The following is a 16,503-nucleotide window of genomic DNA, read 5'->3' as shown; positions in this document are numbered from 1 at the left end:
GAGGTCCGTGATTGCTATTTGACCACATTTCAGGAGGCCTTTTACCACAGTAGTGATTTCACTCACAGCCGGCGACTGTACTCCATATCCTGACCCACTCGCAGTGTGAGGAATTAGCCCCAGCAATCAGCCAAATGTTTGTACAATTGCTGACCACTCTGGCTCAAAACCAAAGTCCTCTTTTGTTCTTGAATCTTTTATTGTGAAACCCACGGCTGTGAGTACACATTTGTGTGTTTGATCATTACTGGACAGTAGCTGGTAGTATTATACATACACCGACTCAAATGTTGACTCAGTGGTTGACTCAGATACTGACAATTTTGTAGAATTGATAGGAATACGTTCCAAATAACAGCATCGGGTAAACTTTGATATTGTTATCATAATGCATTCTTGTATGCTAAGATGTCTTAACTGTTTTTGCCGATATCTGATGTATAGATTTATAACCAATACTGATATCAAAATATCAACTTTCATCATCGAGTCTCCTCTGTGAGGAATTAACATAAATATCAGCCAATACAAAAAACTCTCTGATAATATCGGGCATCCCTCACGTTAAATTTAAGATTTTTAGCACTCGACATTAAGTCCAGACTATTTCTAATTTCTAAAAGGACGCATCAGTGAAAATAAACTTTTTTTTTAGGTTTGCGTTGTAAATGTCAATATATTTTTCTGGTTCCTAGACATTTTTAGTACTACTAGTGATACATTGTCTTTCTGCATTATCCCTGTGTCTACTGTTTACTTGAATCTTGTGTTTCCATCAAATTGTTGCCTGTGTTGAAGTGTTTGGCCGTGTGTTGTTACCATGCAACCGTTGAAAAGCTGTTTTCAGTGGTGCTCTTTTTTTCATCAAGCTGAAATTTAACCTGTTTTTACATGGACCCACATGTGCACACACATTTAACACTTAACACACTCTCCATGTGGTGATGTTCCCACAATGTGAGGTGAAAATAGTGTTTTTAACAAAACACTCAACCGGTGCAAAATTATTGTTTTCTGTTAAAACACTCGATAAGGTGGTCTACTGGTCTCTCTCTCTCCCACTCGTTCTCTCATACAGCAGGGTGGGTGTGTTCACGATGTCACCACAAATTACTGTTTGCAGTTAAGCCTTCTTGTGGTGGCCTGTAGTCTTGTTGGGCTTGTAGCTTTAGCGGGAGTACAATAAACTTCACAGTTCCTAACAGTTGGCCTTTTCTTTTTTTTACAGTTTGGGCCACTTGCTAGTTTATGGGAGTTGTCAGCAGGCTTTGAGAACGCCCTTGGACCAATTCATTATCACAGAGTGTTGCCTATGAAAATCTTTTGGAGGGATATTTTCTTTGTCTTTTGGAAAGATTGAGGTTGAGAATTATTGAAGCTGCATGCCTGTAAAGATTATTGAGATATTAGACTTGATATGGGACTGTGGATATGGACTGGACTTTACTTTAGACTTTAGATATACAGATGGGAGGAGATGTAGAGTCTGTCTGTTTTCAGCTGGCAGGCATCAGTTGTTAGCTGCAGTAGTTTGCCTTGGAAACCAAAAGTTTGCTCACAGCGCTTGTTTGAAAATGTTCAGATTGTTTGCAGGGAAGGAGGGCTTTAAAGACATGACACAAAGTGTGCTGTCATAATGAATGAATGGGAGCGATGCTGTGTTAGTAACGGTAGTCTAAAACTTTCTCTCGCTGTCTCCCTTTCTTCAGTTTTTGGTCAGATTTGAAGCAGATGTCTGCAGGGCTGGCTGTTTGAGCCTGTGGCAGACTGCATAGTTTCCATAGCTTGTAGCTCTTACAGCCAGGACTAAGTGGGTTTTAATAACACTTTGTCCAAATCAAATGATGGACTGTCCTTCCGGCTATCGTGGTTACTGTGTGTATTCTTGTGTGTAGATGTGTGTGTGTTTCCCAGGGGAAAGAACCAGAGGTGGAGCAGAACGACTGTAAACTATAATACCAGTGCCTGAAGTGGAAAGCATTTCAAACCACGGCTACATCATGTAGAGAGAGGCCATTTTGTAACCAGAAAATCACAAGTTTGATTACCATGCTGTGTCTTTCAACCACTTAATCTTTAACTGCCTCTAAATCTTCTCTTAATGTTCAAAATGGTCACCATTACATGAATAGTAGTCTAATGAGTGATAGGATCATGGCTATATATGTTTTTACAGGCTTTAGCTTCCTATTCACAGATACTGTAACATTACTGCTGACTATTTTTATGCTTCCATGCCCGTTATAGCTGTGGTGGGAAGCTTTGTCTTCAGGTTGTCCATCTGTCCATCTATCTGTCCTTCTTTTTGTCCATCAGCCCTTGTGAACTCTTGTGAACATGATATCTCAAGAAGGCCTGCAGGGAATTTCTTCTAATTTGGCAGGAACATTCACTTACACTCAAGGATAGACTAACTAGATTTTGGTGGTCATAGGTCAAAGGTCAAGGTCACTGTGACCTCATCTGCCTCATTCTTATTCTCATGATATCTAATAAAGACCTTTAGGTACTCTATCGAAATTTGGCACAAAGATTCATGTGGACTTAACAAAGAAATTATTAGAATTGGTGGTCAAAGGTCAAGATCACTGTGAAGTTGAATCAGATTCATGCTTGATATCAAAAGTAGACCTATAGGGTGTTTCTTCAAATTTGGCAAAAAAAGTCCCACTTTGACTCAAGGATGAAATGTTCAGCATTTGATGGTCAAAGGTCACGATCACTGTGACCACACAACACATTTTCTTGTCCATACCTCAAGAATTTATATGCTGATTCTGACAAAAGTTCACACAGACATCTCTGGGCAGACACGGATGTAAACTGTAACAGCAACTTGACTGGATTTGGGGAGGCATACAACCACAGGGCGGTAATTCTAGTCTAAAGCTTGCTGGATAACAGGGAAATCTTTTAATGTTGGGCAAAAGAAGGGCTGCACTCTGTAGCCTCCAAATATATAGTTTATTTCTCTTTTTAAGGCAAACGAAGAGAAATGAACTGTTTATTTCGAGCCCCCAGCGGGCAGACCTCTTCTGTGCCCTGCAGCTAAGTATATTTTTATTTTGCACCCGAGTATTTTTGCCTGGATTTTAACACAATTTCTCCCTCTTCGCAAATCTTGTAATATATGTAATGATACATTCTGGCTCCAAGCTTTAGAGGCATACAGTAGGTAGGAAACAGGAAAATGCTTGGCTGTCTGTTGTCTTCCGGGTAAAGTCTCACACCTCTCAATGTGATGCGAGTTAAAAATAGCTGCCGTTGACATGTGACCACAATGTGCTGTTGACAGAGACTGCAAGTCAACAAACAAACCTATAACATTTAGTAAACAATAAAGAAAATTCACTAAATACAATGCCACATGGCTGAGTATTTATAGCTTAAACAAATCTGCAGAGCTTTTCCCATGATAGGCTTTTTTTTCTGAAAGTCTGCATTCCCATAGAAATACACAGTGTATGCATCAATGAGCTGCTGGGGCTCTGAGTATGTCCCTATAGGGAAAAGCAGAGGACATTTTTGTTGCAAAAAAAAAGAGGAATTACAAAATAGCTGATCTAAATAGGATTGCCTCCAGGCTAATTCTACCCTGATTCTGTTTCTCTGCTGCAGAGAGAGAGGGAGAGATGTAGGGAGGGTAGTTATATAGATAAATGAGTGTGAATGGGGGCAGTGACGGGAGGAGGAGAGGGGAGGAAGAAAAGTTTTAAACCTCTTTAAAAAAGTTAAAAGTTTTGGACTTTTCCATACTTACCGTCCTGGCTTTTTTCCATTATATTTCCTCCTCTGTGCCCTTACATCTCTCTCTCTTGCTGTCTGTAAGAGGCCTGGCGCAGTTTCTCTCTGGAATAGTTTGTGAGTGCTTGTCTGGTGTGCTCTCTCCAAGATAGAAAGGTGCAAGTGTGTGTGAGGGGGAGATGGAGAGGGTGAGAAAAACTAGGAGAGCACACAGACAAACCCCACAGCACTCAGCAGTGTCAAATTATCTCTGTATCTGTCTTCAGTGCAGTACGTCACATACCAGCTCAGTCCAGCATGTTTGTGTGTTTCTTTGTGTGTGTGTGTGTGTGTGTATGTATTCTGCTGTCTACCTTGTGGTTTAATGCAACGATACAGATGCCAGATTTTGACAGGCCTATTTGCTAGTAATACTGCTACTAGTTCTGCAATTAGGCTTCTACTGCTACTGAGTTTGCAGCTTCTACACTGCCATTTTTATTAGCAGTATAATTGCCATTGTGACAGCTGATACTACTGCAGCTGCATCTACTGCTGTAGATACACTTACTGCAACTACTGCATTACTTAAAATAACACTGCAAAAATATCAAGCTTAATGAGGCATTTATTTGATTATTTAGTACAGAAAGAGCCATTTTCTTCAACACGACATGATCTCACCTGGCTCTAATGCAAACTGACGTGTCTCAAGAGTGCAAGTGGCACTTGTCAGCCTTCTTGGGATGATAGCTGTCCAAAGCAAATGTCTGATAGGCCTGCCCAGAGCGCAGTGAGTGAAGTAGAAATTGCAGGCTGTCTCTTTGAGGCTAGAATTGAGTATAATTCAGAATTAAATACTTGTATCACTAGAAACAACTCAAACAAGGGAATAGGTAGAATTATTTTATCCCCTTAGCACCTAACTTTTGGTCCTTTGATAACAAAATCAAGTTTTAAAGCTTTTTATTAGACTTTATTTGACTTTTTTGCATTACTATTGCTCATACACATCCATTATGAAGTAGTACCATCATACCTGTCACATGATGAGCAGTTTTATCCAGAGCACCTTCCAGCACCCTAAGTGGCTCTATTTTTATTACAGATGGTCCTGATGGAATTACCAGACCACTTAATACAAAATAGGTCAGCAATCCAACTTTTTTCCATAGCTGTTGCATTGAAACTGTATTTTTAGACCCAGACAAGGACAGCCAGGTTTAATGTCTCCAGTGAAGTGCTGGCCGATATGGCCAAAAATCACTGTATAAATTTTCATCAGTCCATCAATATACATAATTATCACAACAAATGCCAAGGACTGACTCTTGGTCCTGAGTGAAAGTTGAAGAAACCAAATGGTTAATTGTTATTCAAAATATTCTTATAATTATTCTTAAAATATTCTTTTTTTATCAGAACATAACATTAATTTGCCAAAGATTGGAACATTTCACAAATCAGGGATAATCCAAATAATGTCAGCAAATAAAACAATAAACAGACAAAGACATCTTTTTTTTTTAGCAGCATATCAAACCTCTCAGTCAAAACAGTAACAAAAGATGGACTTTGATTATGTCCTGAGGTACTGAGGGATTATTCATTGTTAAACATTCCTCATTGTTAATGAAAATCTGTCCGACATGACTCAGGTACAAATCATGTTCATGGACGAGGGAATGTATTAAAATTTAATTCAAGTTACATTTATTCACAGTATTGGCAGGTTGATATTATTGGTCTGTAAAATGTGCAATGAACTCACGCTGTGTGGTTCCTTATCAATGAAGCAGTGTTTCCGGGGCAACAAACCCTTTGTTTCACACATACAAAAGGATTTAGGTCAAAAGAGTGACGAAAACAGAGCAAGCAGGTGCATGCACACACATTCATACACACATGCATACTCACACAGGTAATAGCTCTCTAAAGACACATTATATACACACAGTTTTTGCACACATTCATGCAGAAACAGCACAAAGCAGAGCACACATGCACATGTTTTGGCTTGATTTTGACTAGTAGCCAGTCACATTTTGACCCTGTGTAGTAGTTAAATACATGAATAACACACACACATGTACACACACACACATACACACGAACATGGAGCCAATTACACAATTTCCATAAACAGGCAGCCAGTGGAGAAACATGGTACAGTTGAGAATCCAATTAGACGCCCTCCTACCCACACACACACACACACACACACACACACACACACACACACACACACACACACAGAGCAGACTGGGACTTCACACTCCAATAACCAGCACAGATTGGCCTTTTGAGATGCATGCTTGGAAGCTATAGGAATGTGGGTTGACTGTATGCGGTGTACATGCAGTCATACGTAATTTTGCATATGAGTGTGCATGTGGGTTTTTTTTAATATATTCATCAAACAGATAGAGGTGGCTTTAATATGTTGTAACTCTAGAGTGACATTTTGCTCACGGTCAGGGTGGCACTTATTGTCTAGCCCAGTCATCAAAAGGAAATTTTTGCATTGTACCTTTCTGCAAACCACAAAAATGTTACACTTGCACATTAGTGTCATGTTAACATTTAAAAAGTGAGGTAGTGTACGAGCTGACTATCAACAGGGGTTGAGGGGATGGCGTAGCTATGATGTGTCATTTAGGCAAGACATCTGCCAGGCTGCAGACTTTTGTTAGAGACCAACACACAACAAAAGTCATGACTTAGCGAGTTATTGCTTTTGTTCCAGATGCTTTTTAGGTACCAAATGTAGGAGTTTTGCAGCGACCTGTCAATGTTTTTCTAGCTGCCCTTTTGGCACAAAATACAACCTCTTTTTGGCAAGAAATTGCTGCTTTTTCTGTTGGGATAGTGGCACAAAAAGCAGTTGGTTTTTAAAGGTCGCCTCAAGTCCGAGTCTAAAGGGTGTATAGGGAGGTGTTTTGAGATGCAGTTAGACGAGGCAGCACAATGTTCAAACATCATTCAATCAACAGCTGCAGACTACAGACAAAGCGTCTCCAGTTGATCCAGACTCCAGTTGTAAAAATCGAATATCTTTGATATAATTGTGTGGATTTAGTTCTAATATACACAGGCCTATAAAAACATGGGAACAAAAAAAATCACTTGAGCCAACACTAGTGTACACACACACACTCAAATACTCCTCCATGCACTCATATCAGTGAGGCATTAGATGGTAATGAGCCATGATGAGGTTTGTAGGTCACACGACGCGCACACATACACACTCCATCCTTCTATGACAGCAGTATCATTAGTAAAAAAGCACTGAATTAATTAGCAGAGGAAGATAACAAGTGTTGTGGGAGAGCCACATTTTTTAATGTTATAAGGAACCGATGATTAAAACTGTGTGAGTGTGACTGTGGGGATGTGTTGGCCGTGCCTGCGTAGCGTCTTTGGTTTGCATTGGTTTTTGATAAATTCTTCTGTAGCACTGAACGACGAAGCTGTAAAATAATGATCTGCGTGAAGCCCCCCTCCACCCACACACACACACACACATACACACAGACACACACATACACACAGACACACAGAGGTTGTGACTTATGAGGTGTGAAGGTTGTGTTCTCAAGTTACAGAGTACATGGTTATAACACTTCTCTTGGCAGGAGACCCACACCTGTTTTTGTGTGTGTATGCCTGTGTATGTGTGTTTGTGCGAGCTTGATTTAACTGATGTTTTTGACTGAGAGCATGAAAGATTTGGAACATGTGCTTAACTGCTTAAATGACACACTGATTACTGGACTGACAGACAGTTTTAATTCTGATGATTAAATAATCTATTTAGTAATCGAGTAATGCTTTCTGGTAACCGATGCTCAGATGCTGTTGGTTTCGACAGACAAAATTCTTGGATGACATACTTATTAATTAACTGATTAAAAAGATCAATGCATCAAAGGGAGTGTGAATAAAAAAGAGATGGAATCATGTGTGGGAGCAAGAGAAAGAGTAGTAAACATCGCAGCATGTGAGGGAGGAAATTAAGTACAGAGACTGACATCATGTCTTGGCATTTTCTCACCCCTCTTTCTGCGAAAGTCAGCTCTTATCTCGGGCACGCTGCCACAGTTTTTCCATGAAGGAGAGTGCAATTAATGCTTTTCAAAATCTCTTGTCAAGATCATTAAGCAGTTGTTTGTTTGTCTGTACACAGCCAGGGGCGTAGGTTTTGTTTCAACGTTGGGGGGGGTGGGACACATTTGAAACAGGGGGTTTGGGAGTCCTTTCCCAGAACATTTTAGGCATCAACCCCTTAATTTCCTGTGTTCTGGTGGTTGTTTCTGCACAAAGTTGTTCATTTTCTGCATCAATTTAGGGTTTAACATTCTTTAATTTTGTCAAAATAAAAGTCCTCAGCAACTTTCATGTTTCATTTGGAGGGACAAATGCACATGTTGCTAATATTAAGGTGGAGCCTGCATTCCCCCCTGAAAGCTACACTATCTTTGCGGTGCTAAACTGATGGCAATCTATTGCTCAAGCAGTAAAAAGCTTAATTTAATCCTCATTTTAAACAGATACTTCCATCAGAATAATGAGAGAATTGGACGACTCTAAAATGTGCCGTTTCACTGCATTATTGTTCAGGTCGTACGAGTGCGAAAATTAGCCTATTCACTCTTTTTAACTACGGTGAATGAGAGGAAAAATGGGGAGAGAGAGAAAGAAGAGAGGAGAAGGGAGGGCAGGTCAGCAGCTTGACAAATGAGCCCTAACCAGCTGCCTCCACAAAACACCATCGCCTTGGCAACCACTGGGATGGAGCGAGAGACAGAGAGAGAAAAAGAGAGACTCGGAAAGAGACCGGGAAAGGATGCAGAGCAAGCGAGTGATAAAAGACATGAAAGGAGAGAGAGGGTGGTCTGGTTTAGTAGGATAGAGAGGTAGGAGAGAAATATATAGTCTGAGATACCAGATGGGGAACTATATTTTCTCATTATTTGTTCTTATTGCTGGCAGATGTGTCCTCTCATTATGTTAATTGTTTGGATTTGCTGATTTGGATCTATCAGTGCGAACAAGAGGGCATGAGTCATTTTGCTATAATGAAGTGAAGATGCGTATCACTGCTGAACAACTGCCTGATGCACTGTCAAAGTACTGCCAAATGACATTTTGATATCAGTGAATGAGCATTTGGCCGCAACGCACACTTTATGCCAGCTCTTAAATAATGATCTTGTAATCTTTGTCATTGCTATAAGTACATTTCAAAGGAAAAGACGTCACAGTACCACCCACACTCTGAGAAATGCTAAGCACAACATTACATGAACTTCCCTCGAACTTCACCATCCCTCTCGCCAAGACGACACCCACTGATTTCACCAACTGTATCACAGCTCCCATTAACAACTATGCCATCCGGCCCACTAAGCTGCTGGAAGGAAAGGGTTATTCCATCAAACAGCCACACCCTTGTGACAGCTCAGTTTACAATTCCTCTGCCCTGTTTGGAATTTAACCCCTAAAACAAGTATGGCCGGTCAAACCGGCTAAGGCGTGATTTTCTTTTCATTTCTGACATTTGCCTTTGTAGCTGGGAGCTCTGGATCCGAGCTCACGGCCTATAGAGGAAAGTGCCGAAAACAAAGCAGTGGGTATAAATCTCTGTCAGGTTTTCAAAGGGAGGACAAAAGGCTGATAGGTCTTTGTGTGCTCATACGAACACAGCATGTCAGTGCTGTTATTTTTACAGGCAGAGCTTTTATTGTGAAAAGCCAAAAGATAAGGCTTTATCTCACATCAGAGGATGTTCGTCTTATAGGATTATTTCCTGAAACAATGTGGCAAGTGGATTCTTGCTGTGAGGAGCAAACCTCAAGGATTGACTCTTCTTTGTTTCATGTTTCAAGACCAGGATCATTTGTTACGTTTACATGCACAGTTTGGTTGAGCTACAGTTATAACTCGATGAGGCCACGTAATAAGACTTCTGTCCTTGTCCCAGTATAAAAGGACCGGGGGAGAATCATGTCCGAAATGCTACCTGTCAGATAGTTGCTATTAGACCTTCTTCTGATTGACTTATTATGTAGCAGGATCAAGGACAAATGTAATTTTGTTTTTTAAACTTTGTTAGTGAAAAATGACCAATAAATCTACCTTCTACTTTCTTCTACCTTCTGTTATGTCTCTTACCAAACAAGTTAGCAAGCATGTTGAATACATTTAATACGTACTCTTCACTTTACTCGGTACCTTCGTCTTTCTTTGTTTTCTTCTTTTTCTTGTGTTTTTCTCAGCTTTCTTTTATGAATTTATGCAGTTCAACTTCCAGGTGAAAGCCTGGGGCAGCAACTAGGAGCATGCGCAGAATGCTAAGGCCAGTTCAAGTCCGGTTGAGGCATATAAATGAGGGAGTAGCTCAGTTCCTAACAGCATTATCGAGGTGGGTTAGTCCAACTTTAAGAAATTCAACTTAGTACAATTTCAGTCAGACTGACATGTTTTCATGTATTTTAAAAGTCCAGTTTTGGTCACAACACAATTATTTGACTTGCTCTAATATCATGTCAATGTACTTGCCTTGGTGCAGAGTCCAATGTCAAATCAATTATTTATTGTTGGCTTTAACCAGAAAGTCGTAGGTCCAAATGATGTGCAAATTTAGGCATCATGTACTGCCAAGGACCGTATCTTATAACTAAGTCATCAATGAAAAAGAAAGCTTTTTTTTTGTAATGTATCCACACAATTAAGCAGGTCAGACTCCTCATTCACCTTCTGTACACGGCTTATTAAGATCAATTTGATAATGCTGATGAGGCGGACATGAGCCAGGATCAAACCTGTGGCATCTCCACGTCTTTGCTTCTGTAGCTCTGTGCTCGGTCCTTATCTAAAAGGGGAAGCGCTTTAATAAGAGTGCTGGTGTATTCCCCCGGCCTGTCTGCCTGTCTGCTCTAAGTAGTTTTAATGGATGACTATGTGCAGACTAATACTATTATGCTGATGTTAATTTTTTGGCGAGCAGGGCCTGCGATATTGGAACCAAATCTCACCGGGTTATTTATCCTCCACGTCAGTCACAGAGGCACCGCAGAGGCAGGACGACTGCCAAGTGTGTGTGTGTGTGTGTGTGTGTGGAATTGGCAGGTCAAGTGAAACAGTTGTATCATCATTGTTTATGTCCTTCAATTGAATGTGTTACATTTCTTGTGTGAAAGTCGTGCTTCCTGAAACCTGATACATTGTTGGATCCCTGAGGACTCAGCTCAGGCCGCCGTTTCTTTTCGGGTATAGTCTGGGGCTCAGGTTGCGTTCAGGTCTGGTTATTTTTGGGTCATCATGTCCTCATGTGCCATGTGTTTCAAATAAGACACGCACTGGCATGCAGGAAAACTGAAACAGAGAGTATAGGCTGTTGGCTAGCTGAAGGGCAGTAATAGATGAAAGAAAACTTGCTAGAGGGGAGCCCCCAAAATCCCCAGACTTTGATACATTCGGTGTCTAGTCATAATTTGGTTAGGGGTGTAGTGAGGGCAGGGGAAAACACTTCTTTCCCCATCCTGTAAATGATGGGAGAGCATGTTTTATAAACTCACATAAGAGAAACGTTCACTATGATTATGATTAATTAAACTTCAGTATTCTACAGCCATTAATGCTATTATGTAATAAACTTAGTGAATTCGATGCACATTTTGAGACTGCATAACGCTAACATTACTTAGCGCTGTTGGCTTATGTTTTTGTGGTGTTCTGTAACTTAATTATGCAGGAATTTGCAACCTCAAGATAGGGAGTGACAGCGCTTGCCATAGGTGATACAAGCAGCCGCCTAGAGCGCCATCCTAAAGCGGTCGCTAAAATTATGCTCTAAAACAAGTGGAAGTAAGTCATCACAGTCTAAACGCACAAGCGATCTTTGATTTATAACGTCCTAATGTGAGAGTTTTAATGCATTCAAGCGGGCATCAGAGGAGAAAATGAAATATTCAAAACAACAAATCCATGTTGAAATTGGCAAGCAGGCAACACCTTATCTAGCACGCCGTATATGCTAGAACTGCCACTGACTCCTTGGAAGCTCAGCACTTTTTACCAATGGCTAAACAGTTTATCACTGTCTGGATAAAGCATTAGATCCTTTTTATTAAACCAGAAACTGGCCCCATATCACTATCGCCAAACCCACCAGACTTCATTTAAATAAACAGTAATTTTAGCATGCATAGAGCCAGCATATTTTCACATCTAGCTTTGTAAACTGAGGATTTATTTCAACCAAACCAGAGCGGGTGATTGTTGGAACAGTGGAGAGACAAACCAAGATGGTTTCTGCGAGTTTTATTTTGTTTCTGTCAGCTTGAAAGAAGTGTCTTTTCGTAGTGATAAAATTACTGTTTATTTAAGTCTGTTGGGTTTGATCATAGCCATTTTGGGGCTGTTTTTGGTAAGACAAAAAGGATCTTACTCTTGAACAAAAAGGTCTGTCTTTGTAGTGATCATTTTAATAATCTTGTCTTTCTCTAAGAAAAACAGTCTGAGCCTGTCAGTGGCAAAATTAAACACTTTTACTGGACGTAAATTGATGTTGTGAACATGCGCTGAGACTTTACATTGCAGCCTGGCTGCTGAGTTCACTCAGTTCTGGATCCAATTTCAAAAAATGTTGCACCCATTCGTCACTTAGACACAATAGGGGGCATGTTGAAAAATACCCTTCATCATTGGATTTTTAAAGTTTATTTGATGTACAAAAAGCCACACAGCAACAAACATTTTGTTTTCCCCTCAGAGTAAAAGGATGTGACGTTTTGTTGGCATTTCTATTAATGCTGACTGTATCTATTCAGGAAACAGTATGGCCTTTATGATCTCTCATTACAACCTCTTATAATTGTACATAGTTGTTCTTGATTATACTATTTGTACTGTAAGTTCAAAAGGAACAAAGTTCAGAGTTTAAGCTTTTAATATTGTGGAGAAAATGGAAAAAAATGAGTTGTCATTAATCTTACGGTGTCATGAGAAAAACTTCTGTGTGCCCAAAGCAAGCTCATATCTATCTTCTTACTCAAGAAATAACTAGACTGTTACATTAGGTCATGGCAGGTCTCTGTTTTGGCAGCATGATGAAGTAGTCGGGTCGAGTCCCTTAAGATGCTGATAAAAACTGGGTTCATGTCTTAGTTTTATGCCAGTGTATGTTTGTGTTCATGGCTTAAAACAGTGATGTAAACAATGTTTGGGTCAGGAATATAAGTCAGGAAGACCACTTGAGTGTGTGTCTGTGTGTGTGTTCACGCATGTTTTCAATTTGCCCGTTAACACCTGCTCCGCATGCAGAACACAGCAGCTTTACTTGTTCTTTTTTTTCTTTCTCTCTTTTTTTTTCGCAGCATGCCGTTCTATTAGTGCAGTGTTGCTGCGGGTAACCGCAGCAATGGCTGGTGCAGTATGCGGTCAAACGCTGCCAGTTGTAGTAAAAGCTCAGACCATTTCATGCTCTGCTGGGCCTCTCTCTCTATCTCCTTTTCTCTGCCGCTAATTGTACTGCACTGACACAGAAAAGGAGGAAGAGAGAGAAAGAGAGAGTGGGAGATCAATGGAGGTAAAGAAAAACTCAGTCAGTCCGATACAGAGATGACCATTGAGAAATGTATGGGTGGAGAGCAGACTGTAACGAAACCGCTCCGATAGAGAAACAAAAGCAGAAACAAATACTTCTCATCCACACTCCTCTCATTCCTTTATCTTTCATCTCCATTCCCTTGCGCTCCCCACCCCCCAACATATATTACAGCCACTCAGTATTAGCATCAATATAATCTATCATATATATTTGTCAAATCAATTCTATTAAATTGATGAATCCAGGATTTATCCTGGAGCAAGGCTGGCTTCCAGGTTTCAGGGCACTTTGCAGCACTTCTGGCTCTTATCTTCAGTTTTCTTAATGTAATGGGAATGGTTGTTATTGGCATTCATACTCAGGTCAATGACTCTGCAGTAGTCACGGGTGTTTTACTGCTCCGGCTCTGATCGGCCGTGTACACAGCTCTGGTCTACTGGTAATGGGAAAGAAGTCTATTGCCTAGTTCTAGAGGGTTTACTCCTGTTTAAAAAACCCACATACATGTGCTGATTTTAGTTGAAAAAGGGTATTAGTTTTGTTAGACTCTGTTGGCATGTGAATTCAGAAACTGACAACCCTTAGGTCCTTAGCGGTGGAAACGAAACAAAAGCAAAGTCATTAAATGTCGAACGGTCCAAACCATTTCCTTCCCCCGTATCTAACACATCCCTACTGTGTTCAGCTTCACTTTGTTTAATGTGCTCTGCTACCCTGGTCTGCTCCTTTTTTGCATCTTGGGAAAGGAATGACTCAGTAACTAGGCTTTGTATTTTAAATTAGCAAGTGTTCCTCTCCTCTCACTCTATCTCCCTCTTCACCTCGCTCCATCCTTTTCCCTCACTTTGATAAACAGAGATGTTAGCGTGCAGTGAGACCCAGCAGCACCAATAAATCTGCTGCAATATAATCACACATGATAGCTGACGGATCGAACCTCTGAGCTGGTACTCTGCGGCGTTTGTCTTTGTACACTTGCCCTCGCTTTTTCCTCTGAGGATTCTCAAGTCGCAGGATATCTAGGAGCACTTCTCCACTGTCTCTGTGACCGTTTTTCTTTTTCTCTCCTTTCACCTCCCTCTTCATGCACCCCGTGTGACCATTTAATGTTTACAACACGTTAACATAGCCAGCATAGTTTTGGTCAGTTAGCAACAAGGGTAAAACTTTTCCAAAAAAGGATGAGACTATGTTTGGACGAATGCTGATACAGATGTGGTAGATGATGTAAGAACTCCAGTGTTTGGCAGCAAACTTGATACACAACTATGGAGGGCTTTTACAGTTGTTTCTGTTATGTGAGGGGAAAGAAAAGCATTAGCCACTTGGTTACACTTATGGAGGATAGTGCATTCAGAATTCTTGTAAGGTTAATTAAATGGAAATTGCATCATATTTACCAAAATATTTAAAGAAAAAGCATTAAATATTACTGCAACTACAGACACTGTGGAAATGTGGGAATAAACAAGACATCGCCTGCCGGTATTCTCCAGAATTCAAGACGTAACATTTGTTTTGTTATAAACATTTTTTTCATAGGCACAGGATTTTGTGTATTTTATAAAATGTTTGGAATAAAGTATTCAAAGGTAAAGTATTCAAGTCAAAGTATTCAATTCAGTTAAAACAAAAAATTGTTGATAACACTTTGACCAAGGTTCCTTTAATATGGGTCCTTGAAGAATCATGAAAAAGTTTGGACATTTTGTCCATTAAAATGTGTGTTTGAAGCAACCACTCTTACTTTGAAAGCACGCCACTTCCTTCTAATCCCCTCATGGCCAATGAGTACTGCATTTGTAGTGTTCAATACTTTATTCTGTTTGTTTGCTATGACACTTTTTCAGTCCTTTAATCTGGCGCACAATGGACGACTCTCACCAATCAGTGGATTATTGGAGAACTGACTGCAAGTTCCCACCCCTAAAGGACTGTTAATCATACGGCTGCTGGATTGATTTCTGGGTTGGTGAGAAAAAAAACTTGGGTGGGAGAGTAAATGATAACACCATGATAGAATGTGTTGCCAGTGGCCTAAAGGTTTAGAGGAGTGGCTTTGTATTTTGGAAGATGGCCAGGTCAAATCCTCAGATGAGCTGTGGGCAGGAGAGTTGTCAGCAACAATTGGTGAGGTGCCCTTTTTAGTAATTAATCTCCCATGTGTCCAGCAGCAGAGTGCTGCAGTTGTCCAGCTCCACATATGAGTTTGCAAGAATGTAAATGAGTCAAAAACAGGGGAAAGAAACCAACTTCTTGTCCGTGGATACACAACATTGTGAAAGGGAATCGTCTAGTACATTTAATTTATGTTTTTTTTCCTCCTCAAACATGCATTATAAGTTTAATACTGCGCATTTCTCTCACTGCTCTCACTGAACCAAAACCTCTTTGTCTCTGATTTCACTCCGGCTGTTGCAGGAATATTCTGTTAATGAGAGCAGCAGAGAAAGACACAGCAGTGCTAATGAGCTACAGGACTGTGAAAAGTGAAGCAAAAAAAGTCTGCACATTTGAAAATAATAGACAACATGCTGTATGGACCCATTAGTAATACTAACAGTTTCAACACTGTGACATTGAACTCTTACTTTTATTTTTCTAATGAATAATTCAGCTGGACCTTTTATTCTTTCACTAGTCATTGAAATTTCTCTCACTCAAAGTAGAAGATTTCTCATTATTCTGCTCTATCTAATAATATGCTTGTTGATTTCATCATCAGTGCTGCTTTAATTTATGTTTCTGAATTGATTGAATAAGAAATTGAATACGTGAAGATCTTGTCAATTATTTGTAAGTAGTAATTTGGTGTAAACTCTTTTGAAGATTTTGTGCAAGAAAGTAAAAGATAAGAAATGATTTGTGTGGTGATGAGAATTGAGGGGACTCCTTAAAAATGTATTTCATCCGGAGGGCACGGTTCTGCTTGGGTGAGCTTCAGCAAAGGGCTGACGTGTTTCAGTGCACAACTTCTCGTTCTTCTCCTTCTGTTATTTCAATAATCTGTTGTCAGCTCCACTGTATTACTCTGTTTTTCTGTCAGTTTCTTTCCTTCTTGATTCAAGCCAGTGCAACGGCTGCATTATGAAATCGACAGCCCGGCCCAAACCCAGCAGGTCAGGTGTGGCTCAATCTGACTCATAATGTGCACCTTTGTGAGA

General features: G+C 40.2%; 1 protein-coding gene across 2 annotated transcripts in view; it reads left to right on the top strand.

The window, feature by feature from the left end:
- Window positions 1–16,503, top strand: part of slc8a1b (solute carrier family 8 member 1b) — a 189,606-nt gene that overhangs the window by 25,619 nt on the left and 147,484 nt on the right. The window lies entirely within an intron of this gene.

This window comes from Plectropomus leopardus, chromosome 13 (assembly GCF_026936395.1).
Source record: "Plectropomus leopardus strain MGB_pleo_1.0 chromosome 13, ASM2693639v1, whole genome shotgun sequence".
NCBI lineage: Eukaryota > Metazoa > Chordata > Actinopteri > Perciformes > Serranidae > Plectropomus > Plectropomus leopardus.
The sequence above is the reverse complement of the archived record's forward strand: the minus strand, read 5'-3'. Positions and strand labels throughout refer to the sequence as shown.